The following is a 10079-nucleotide window of genomic DNA, read 5'->3' as shown; positions in this document are numbered from 1 at the left end:
TAGTGTGTGTGTGTGTGTGTGTGTATATATAATTATATATATATATTTTTTCTAAACAAGGAAGGCTTAGCATGGCAATTGCTCAGTTAATTCCAGCTATTTTGGTTATGTGGCACCAGTTTTCACAGTTAGGAATATTAGCTACTCTACCTGAGAGCGGATAGGAAGGTGGCTTCCAAGTAGATCCTTTCTGGCATATCTGTTGTTTTAGTGCCTCTCAAACCAAGTTTAAAATGGGACTTTCTAGGTATTCCAGCTGAGATATGAAGCACTTTTTATACTCTCAGTAAAAATGTTATATATTTCTTGATGATGTTTTATCTTGTTTTTAATTTATGTGCTTTTTATTTCTAGGGATAGCCTTTTAACAAGAACGAAAACTGAAGATGTGATAACTCAGCTTCATACTAACCTTTTGGGTTCCATGCTGACCTGCAAAGCTGCCATGAAAACTATGATTCAACAACAGAGAGGATCTATTGTTAATGTAGGTGAGTCTTCACCTTTGTGAATTTATAGTTATCTTTTAGTACCCCAAAAATATTTAATTGACTAAATTGGAATTTGTTCATGGGTGAAACTTGAATGAAATGTGTCATTTTATTATCTGTGAAAAAAGGATTTGATTAACTGATGAATGGGTACAACAGGAATCACAAATTCACATCTGTATAGTGGTCAAGTAGGTGTGGAATGAGTTGACACCAGCAGGTATTAGAAAAATGACAGCACAAGCCATGTGATAAATGACAAAAGACCCAGCTTTGGTGTCCAGAGGCCATTGGAATGGCAGGAGCTAGCACTGCTCAGATCCAGTAGAATGTTGCTATGCACAAATGTGGTCCCAGTTTTGCCAGCTGTTTTGATTTTTAAAGAGAAATTGGACATCCTGATTTTTATGTGAAACCTAGTTTTTAAAACGTGGAGAAGGAGTTGAACATGTTATATACTGGGGACTAAAAATGATGTCTAGAGCAGCTGCCTGGGTCATTGACAAATCAAGTACAGAGGTTTCAGAGAAAGCTTTTAAGAAAAGAAGTAACTTTTTCAGTTTTTTAGCCTGTATATAAGTAACCTATCATTCAGTTCATCCGACTCATGGGGTGGATCAACTGTGTACTATGTGCTTGTAGACCTTAAAATGTGAAATGATTTGAAATTTTATTTCAATTTGATAATTGAAAATAATGGCATACTACCTGCCTCTTAAAAAGCCACTAAAGGGGAATATTTCCTAATTGAAGTAAATGACCCTATTCTTTTTAATATAGGAAATGTCTTTCCAAACTGATGTAGGGTTTTTCTTTTTTGAAAGTGAGAGAAGGATATTATGCTAATAAGCATTAGAACACTTTTGACATTTACCCTTAAAAATATGAGATTAATTTTCTTATAAAAGATTAGTAAATGAGCCGACCTTTGTTTTCTAACACAGCCAGATAATGATTTTTGAAAAAATATTTTTATTGATTTAGAGAGGAAGGGAGAAGGGGAGAGAGAAACATCAATGATGAGAGAGAATCATTGATCAGCTGCCTCCGGCACCAGGGATTGAGCCCTCAGCCTGGGCATGTGCCCCAACCAGGAATTGAACCGTGACCTCCTGGTTCATAGGTCAGTGCTTAACCATGAGCAACACTGGCCCCAGCAGATAATGATTTTTAGGTTCTTGTAAGCTGCTGGTATATGGCCTATATACATCACCTGGGGTATATTTGTTTAACTCTAAAATATCTCCCTTTTAGGTATATTTTAAAAATCCTCATCATTCCCTTGTCATGCCAAACTTTAGAATTATGCTAAAAGTAAATAAAATTAGATAATTTAAAATAAGTTAAGAGAATCTTATTACAGAAAGGACTATTTAAACTTTTAGAAAATTGATGGTATTTCAGAAGTTACCACTTTTGACTAGAAGAACAATAGTATTTGGCATGAACCAAACTTTTATAGCTTCCTTTGGCCTTTTTTCATGCTTGTATTTTTCTTTCTTTTTTGTGTCCTCCATATTGCTCTCTCTTCCAAATACCCTTGTTTATTCATCTGCATTTCCTCTGTCTGCTCTCTTTTCTCTTTTCTGTGCTTTACTGTTATCATTCTTTGTTATTAAGATATAATGTAGATAAACATTTTAATCTTGGACTTGATTATAACATAAAAAGTATTTGGAATGTTTTCTAAAATAAAATTACTTCAAACATTTTGTGAGAGGTTCTTGCTTAATTTTACAAGTACAGGTCACTAGTGCAGAAAATTATTTCTCCACTTATGTTTTGCTTGAATTTATTTGCATGCAGTTGCTATTTGAATTATAAGTTATTCTTTCATATTCAAAAAAATGAGACTACCCAAGAATCTTTAGTAGGCAATGCAAGTTATAAAACATCACTGAAGGTAACTAAATTGCAATTTTACCAAAAGTTTGTAATTGAAGCTTTTCTTAGTTAGATGGACAGTAATTCAAATTTAGTGAGATTTATCTTCAGATGAACGATTTCTTAGGTGGAAATGAATGTTTCCTTATGTCTATGTTGTAGAATCATAAAATTAATGAGTCATCATCTAACTTTTTCTGGCTTTAACTTCTTTCTACTGTACATCTTTTAAATACTGTAGAATTTTTCATCATGCGACCTATTCAGAGATGAGATTGGGTTTCTTTCACTTAGTGGATCAATTCTGAAACCCTGTTTGGCATTTGAGGTTTCAAATAAGCATCTTTCAAATCCTGTTTTCTGTGTATCTGCAGCAGATTCAGACTCTTACCACTCAAGTGACAATGGCTAGAATTCCTAATTTTAGCAAAGGACAAGGTACAATGATTTGTTCTTTGTTTAGTATAAATTATCTGCATATCCAAATAACCCCATTAAATTGGTTTGAATTTGTTTTCAATTTTTATGTCTAGGAAGTATTATTGGTTTAAAAGGAAATGCTGGTCAGTCTGTGTACAGTGCTGGTAAAGAAGGAATCTTCGGATTTTCACGTGCTCTTGTTAAAGAATAGTAAGAAGGAAAATTAGAGTGAATGTGGTTGCTCCAGGTCAGTGAAAACTTCTTTTTTCTTTTTAAACATAATTTATGCATGTTTATGGCTTTATATAATAATTGCAAAGATTGTAAGTACATCAGCATCATTAGGCACTTCTCAGCATATTGGTGCAGGAGCGTGGAATCTGCATTGTCACTAGACACTTAAGTAGCGACATGCAGGAGGACCTTCCTACGTCCTGACAGGACCTCCATGGCCACACTGCCAGTTTGTGCATCGTCCTCAAGGAGGAGGCCAAGAGTAATGACAGGCTGTTTTGATTGCATAAACCACGTTGCATCTTTTACTGAATGATTATTCCCAAACTAAAATCACAAAAGAAACTTGTACCTTAAAAATCGGTTATAAATTAAGAATGGCCCAGCCAGTGTGGGTCAGTGGTTGAGCATCAACCCATGAACCAAAAGATCACAGTTCGATTCCCAGTCAGGGCACATGCCTAGGTTGCAGGCTTGATCCCCAGTAGGAGGTGTGCAGGAGGCAGCTGATCAATGATTCTCTATCCTCATTGATATTTCTCTCTCTCCCTCTCCCTTTCTCTCTCTGAAATAAATAAAAACATTTTTTTAAAAGAAAAGAATGTAAGAATTTCAGTTGTGTGTGTGTGTGCGGGGAGGGGTGGGGAACACAATAAATCTTTATATTTAAAATCTCTGAATAGCTCTATAATCCCCTATACTTTTAATAACAGTACAATCTAGAGGAAATAAACAAGGCTGCATAGGTGATATCGTTTGGACATTTCACAAAGTAGTCATGTGATCTACTCATTACTCATAACTAATTGATCTACTCATTACTCCAGAAAGTCAGTATTTGTACAGATAAAGAATTGCTAGAGGTCATATAATGTTTCTTTTCCAAATAGACAGATCCCTTTCACTGGACTTCATTGTACCTAAGAGAGCTATCCAAGATTCCTGTTAGAAATTGAACACAAAAAAAAAATTAGAAGGAAAAAAGATACTTACACAGACTCAGGAGGAAGAAAAATCTTTTTTTAAAGTCACTCCATGAAGTAATAAGATTTTAAAGTGATTTTGGCAGCAGTTGCCTGTTGAATGACCCAGTGGAAGCTCATTGTGTAATGTCATGGGGAGGAAGGTGGCAGTGCGTCGTAACAGAAATGAGAACACTTGGACTCTGGCACCAACAAGTTCTATTCCATGTGCAGGAGGAACTGAGATTTGTGGCCAACAGTGAAGATGGATAGAGAGGTGGCTGTTTACTGAATTTTCAAAATAGTAGAAGTCACAGTGGGAAACTTGCAGTAGAGCTGCCTTCCTTTAGGGCAGTGGTTCTCAACCTTGGCTGCACATTAGAATCACCTGGGAATCTTTTTAAAATCCTGATTTCTGGGCCTCATCCTCCGGAAATTCTGTTTCTTTGTTATGGGGTGGGGCCACAACATCAGTAACAAAGAAACAGAATTTCCGGAGGATGAGGCCCAGAAATCAGGATTTTAAAAAGATTCCCAGGTGATTCTAATGTGCAGCCAAGGTTGAGAACCACTGCTTTAGGGAATCCATCAGGAACACTTGTGTTCTTGTTAATCATGAAGGAAAACCCAAGCCGAGAGAGGCAATTCACCTGTAAGGCCGAGCAAGTGTGAAATCAGAGACCCTTACAGTGGTTCTCAACCTTCTGGCCCTTTAATACAGTTCCTCATGTTGTGACCCAACCATAAAATTATTTTCATTGCTACTTCATAACTATAATGTTGCTACTGTTATGAATTGTAATGTAAATATCTGATATGCAGGATGGTCTTAGGCGACCCATGTGAAAGGGTCGTTCGACCGCCAAAGGGGTCGTGACCCACAGGTTGAGAACCGCTGAAAGTCAAGAGGAACCTTTTTGTGCACCTGCTCCTTTTATATGCTGACTTTGGGTATTCCACATCACTTGAAAATATTGTTGGATTAAATGGGACACAAAGCCAATGAACTTGGTCTGTTTGTAACTGGTAATCGAAAATATTAAATCATAATGACCAGAATTATAGTTTAGGTTGCTACAGCTAAAGAAAGTCTTCATTTTTTTTATTTATAGAGAAAGGAGTCATTAATTGGCCTATTAATTGGTACTCATAGATTGACATCTGGGTAGAATAATTCTAAAATGACTGTGAAAAGAATCATGTAACGAACTGGTGACTACAAAAAATTCCCCATACTTTATATTATCTTTAAAATATTTATGTTTAGCCAGAACTGGTTTGGCTCAGTGGATAGAGCGTCGGCCTTTGGACTCAAGGGTCCCGGGTTCGATTCTGGTCAAGGGCATGTACCTTGGTTGCGGGAACGTCCCCAGTGGGGGGTGGGCAGGAGGCAGCTGATCAATGTTTCTCTCTCATTGATATTTCCGGCTCTCTATCACTCTCCCTTCCTCTCTGTAAAAAATCAAAAAAATAAAATATTTATGTTTAAATATTAATTATGGGAATATGTGAGGTGGAAAGGACCTTGTAGCTCATTTATTCCAGTCATTTTTACTGTTTGGAAGACTGGGACCTAGGAGAGAGTGACTAGCCAAAGGTTTATGTCAGGACTGTTACTAAAAGCTTTATCTTTTCATTCCCAGCTAAGGTAAGCTTAAAAGTAATGGCCCCTTAGATTTCCTTTGTATCATTAGAAGGTTTTCAGGTCTTTTTTTTTTTTTTGTCCTTTTGTTAATATGGCTTGTCCAAACTATCTGCAATTATCCAATTTTGTAGCTTTTACCTTCATATTACTTCCCTTTTGCCAAGTTACTAGTTGATAAAATTGCCTGGGGTAGTTAAGAGGATAATAAAAATGTGCTAAAACTTGAATCTACCAGTATTACTCATTAGATGGTGTGATAGAAATTTTGGTTAGGTATTTACTTGACTTTTGAAGTAAATGAGTGTTTTCATGAACCTCTGCCAGTTAGCCATGGAATTTTGTGTTAGCTTACTATAAGTATTTAAGAATTGATTACCTATGTTAAGAAAAGATATTTTGTTTAGTTTATTGGTTGTAAGAAAGAGTAAGTAGGAAGTAGACTTTGCCACCTTTTCATTTCAAGTCACTAATGGCTGCAAGCTTGGACACTAGAGTTGGTGTTTTATTTGGCACTGATGTTGAAACAGCAGGGATCAGGGAATGGTCAAATGTTCTTTTTTTATTTAATTTTTTAAAAATATATTTTTATTGATTTCAGAGAGGAAGGGAGAGGGAGAGAGAGATAGGAGCATTAACGATGAGAGAGAATCATTGATCAGCTGCCTCCTGCATGTCTCCCACTGGGGATAGAGCCCTCAACCCAAACATGTGCCCTGACTGGGAATCGAACCGTGATCTCCCGGTTTGTAGGTTGACCTCAACCACTTAGCCACACCAGCCGGGCTGGTCAAATGTTCTGATAGCCCTTTTGCTATAGAATGTCCCTGCATCCCAATGCATTGTTTTGTCACAGAGACTGGCTGAATTCAAGCATTGCAAATCCATGAACATTTGATAGACTGTGGTTTAGATACAGTACATCCAAAAGCTGCACTGCCATCTTGGCACTGCTTTCTGTTTCTGTACGCTTTGTACCGCCTGATTGATTTTAGTGTTAGCCTCGTTCATCCATGTGGAGAATAGATCATTTGTGGTTTGGAACTGCATGTCTTTCCTTCCTTCTCTTTTGGAGATTGCAGTGGTGTGGGTAATGAAGAGTTAATTCTTTGTCATCGTGAGTTAAAAGCTGATAGTTTAAGGGCAATGTAAGTGTTCTTAACGCATAATAAATCATTCATCAGGCTTACATATGGGAGTGTCTCCTATATTCAAGGGCTGTGTTAGGTTCCAAAATTACAAAAATGAATAAGATACTCTGTCACAAGGAGCTAAGTACAGTGGGAAAGACAGACATATAAACAAATAACTACAGTGGCATGTGATGCATATGAAGATACATGTATGATGCTATGGAAACGCTGAAGAATGAATGCTTAATTTTGTTCGTGTGAATTAGTTGTCAAGGCAACAGGCGAAATAGTGGGAATGCAATTTGTATACAAAGGGAAGTTTTATGAGTGTTATGGAAGTGCACTTGTATGTATAACCTTTTCTAAAGATCTTTCCAGTGCAATTTAAAACACACAAAAAAACCTGTTGCTAAAATTGTGGCCGTTCAATATTGGCTATATATCTTTAGTAGGTTTCATAGTATGAATATGCTTCATTGGTCAGAAGCAAAGGATAAGTTGAAATAGTACAATTAAATTGATTCCACCATAAATTGATTCTATGGATTATTTATTAACTTTATTTTCAGTAGTAATTATAATCATGTTCTTTATTGGATCTTTTAATAACATGACAAATATTAGAATTATGGATTATTTATTAATTATATACATTTATTTTTTTGTTAATCTTCACCTGACGATATGTTTCCAATTGCTTTTTAGAGAGAGTGGAAGGGAGGCAGGAAAGGGGGAGAGAGAGAGAAACATCAATGTGAGAGAGACATATAACTTGGTTGACTCCCACACCCACCCCACCCAGAGATGAGGAGGGAACCCATAACCCAAGTACATGCCCTTGACCGGTAATCGAACCTGCCACCCTTTGGTGCATGGGGTGATGCACTAACCAGGTTTCAGGATGGATCCCCATTCAGGGCGCCTGTGGGAGTCAACCACTTGATATTTCTCTCACATTGATGTTTCTGTTTCCTACCACCTCCCCACCCCCCCCCCCCGCCCTCCCTCTCTCTCTCTGAAAATCAATTTTTAAAAAATCCTCATAGACACAGACAAAAGTATGGTGATTACTGGAGAGAAAGGGAGATGGTGGGAATTAGAAGAGGGTATAGGGGGGATAAATGGTGAATGAAGGAGACTACTTGGGGTGGTGACCACACAATAAAATACATAGATGTTGTATTATAGAATTGTACACCTGAAACCTATGTAATTTTATTAATCAATGTCACTCCAATAAATTCAATTAAAAATAGGTAAATAAATGTGCTAAGATTTTCTTTCAGTGAAACACACAATACAAATAGTTGCTATATTCTAGGCCCTCATTATAGATAATTTGAAGTTAGTACTGTGCATCTTTTTTCAATAAGTGTTTTTTCTAAATAAAAAAATAAAATATATCTCTTGTAGACACTTAGGAAAGTACAGACAAGTAAAAGAAGAAAATAATAATCATTACCTCTAACTCTAGTGTCTAATGATAATCTCTATTAATATTTTGGAATATATTTTTCCAGTCATTAGTATAAGCTTTTTGGTGTTTTTTTTAATGTATTTTTTATTGAGGTGTGATGACATATGTAACTATATTACTTTCAGGTGTAAAGCATAATGATTCCATATTTGTATACATTGTGAAATGATCACCACAGTAAGTCTAGTTAACATTCCTCTTCTAACATGTTACAATTTTTTTTCTTGTGATAAGAATTTTAAGGTCTACTATCTTATATACTTTCAAATATACAGTATTAACTATAGTCACCATGCTGTATATTATATCCCTGTGACTTACTTATTTTATAACTGCAAGTTTGTACCTTGTAATAGCAGTATAACTAAGTTCATTGGTAACCTACTTTTTAAATATACAAATGTTTTCTTTTATATTAAATGTTTTGCAGTGGAATCATTTTAATGCCTCCACATTGTTGTATTGTGTTGATGTACCATGATTTATTTAACTAGTTCCTTATTGAAACACATTCAGCTTATTTCTAGTTTTTTCCTTAATAAAGCTTTCATCGTCATGGGCTTCATGATAGAAAAATCTATGATTATTTCTCACAAGACTTAAAAGCAACAGTTTAGATATTTGTAAGTGAAAACCTAAGGCAAGGAAAAATTAAATAATTACATAGAGTGCATAATAAACCTTTGGCTTAGTACAAACTCTTAATCCAGTGCTTACTTCACTTTTAACCTGGTATTTAATTTAATCGATTTTTTTTGTTTTTTTCCTTTTTATTGAATTTATTGGGGTGACACTGGTTAAAAAATTATATAGGTTTCAGACTCACAATTCTACAACACATCATCTGTACACTGTGTGTGTGTTTACTACCCCAGTCAAGTCTCCTACTAGATATTTGTAAGTGAAAACCTAAGGCAAGGAAAAATTAAATAATTACATAGAGTGCATAATAAACCTTTGGCTTAGTACAAACTCTTAATCCAGTGCTTACTTCACTTTTAACCTGGTATTTAATTTAATCGATTTTTTTTGTTTTTTTCCTTTTTATTGAATTTATTGGGGTGACACTGGTTAACAAAATTATATAGGTTTCAGGCTCACAATTCTACAACACATCATCTGTACACTGTTTGTGTGTTTACTACCCCAGTCAAGTCTCCTACCATCACCATTTTTTCTCCATTACTTTCCTCCACTTCCCCCCACCCATCCCCTGGTAGTCACCACACTATTGTCTATGTCCATGAGGTTTTTTCCTTTCTTTTTTGTGAAACCCCTCCACAGGCATTCCCCACCCCACCCCTGAGAGCTGTCAACTTGCTCTCTATCTATGAGTCTGTATCTATTTTGCTAATAAGCAAAATTAATTAACCTGGTATTTTAAATGGCAGTATATTTAGGTTGATTTTAGTTTGAGTTATAACTAGTTTCATTTTAACACAAGGCAATTTGGAAACTGTATTTTTGATACTGCACATTGAACTTTTACTTCACATGTTATATCTAATATTAATCCATTTATTCTTTATGATTTAAAATTTTTTTATATTTTTCTAATTATTCCTTTTATGAGGACTTCTTAGTTGCTTAAATAATTGAATAGTGAGCACTGATTACATAAGTTAAGTATTTTATTGGTAATGTGTGTTTTTATATCTTAGATTAATCACAAGATTTTATTAATAAATCTATAGTCCTTACATATATCTATAATGCAATCATTTAGGAATAGTTGCTGAATATATTACATAGTACTTTATACTACAGAACATTATACTTTAGAACAGTGGTTCTCAACCTTCCTAATGCCGTGACCCTTTAATACAGTTCCTCATT

General features: G+C 35.4%; 1 pseudogene; it reads left to right on the top strand.

Annotated features, from left to right (window-relative positions):
• LOC102258875 overlaps positions 1–10079 on the top strand; it is a 19750-nt pseudogene that overhangs the window by 3936 nt on the left and 5735 nt on the right.

Source organism: Myotis brandtii, unplaced genomic scaffold (genome assembly GCF_000412655.1).
Source record: "Myotis brandtii unplaced genomic scaffold, ASM41265v1 scaffold14, whole genome shotgun sequence".
NCBI lineage: Eukaryota > Metazoa > Chordata > Mammalia > Chiroptera > Vespertilionidae > Myotis > Myotis brandtii.
The sequence above is the reverse complement of the archived record's forward strand: the minus strand, read 5'-3'. Positions and strand labels throughout refer to the sequence as shown.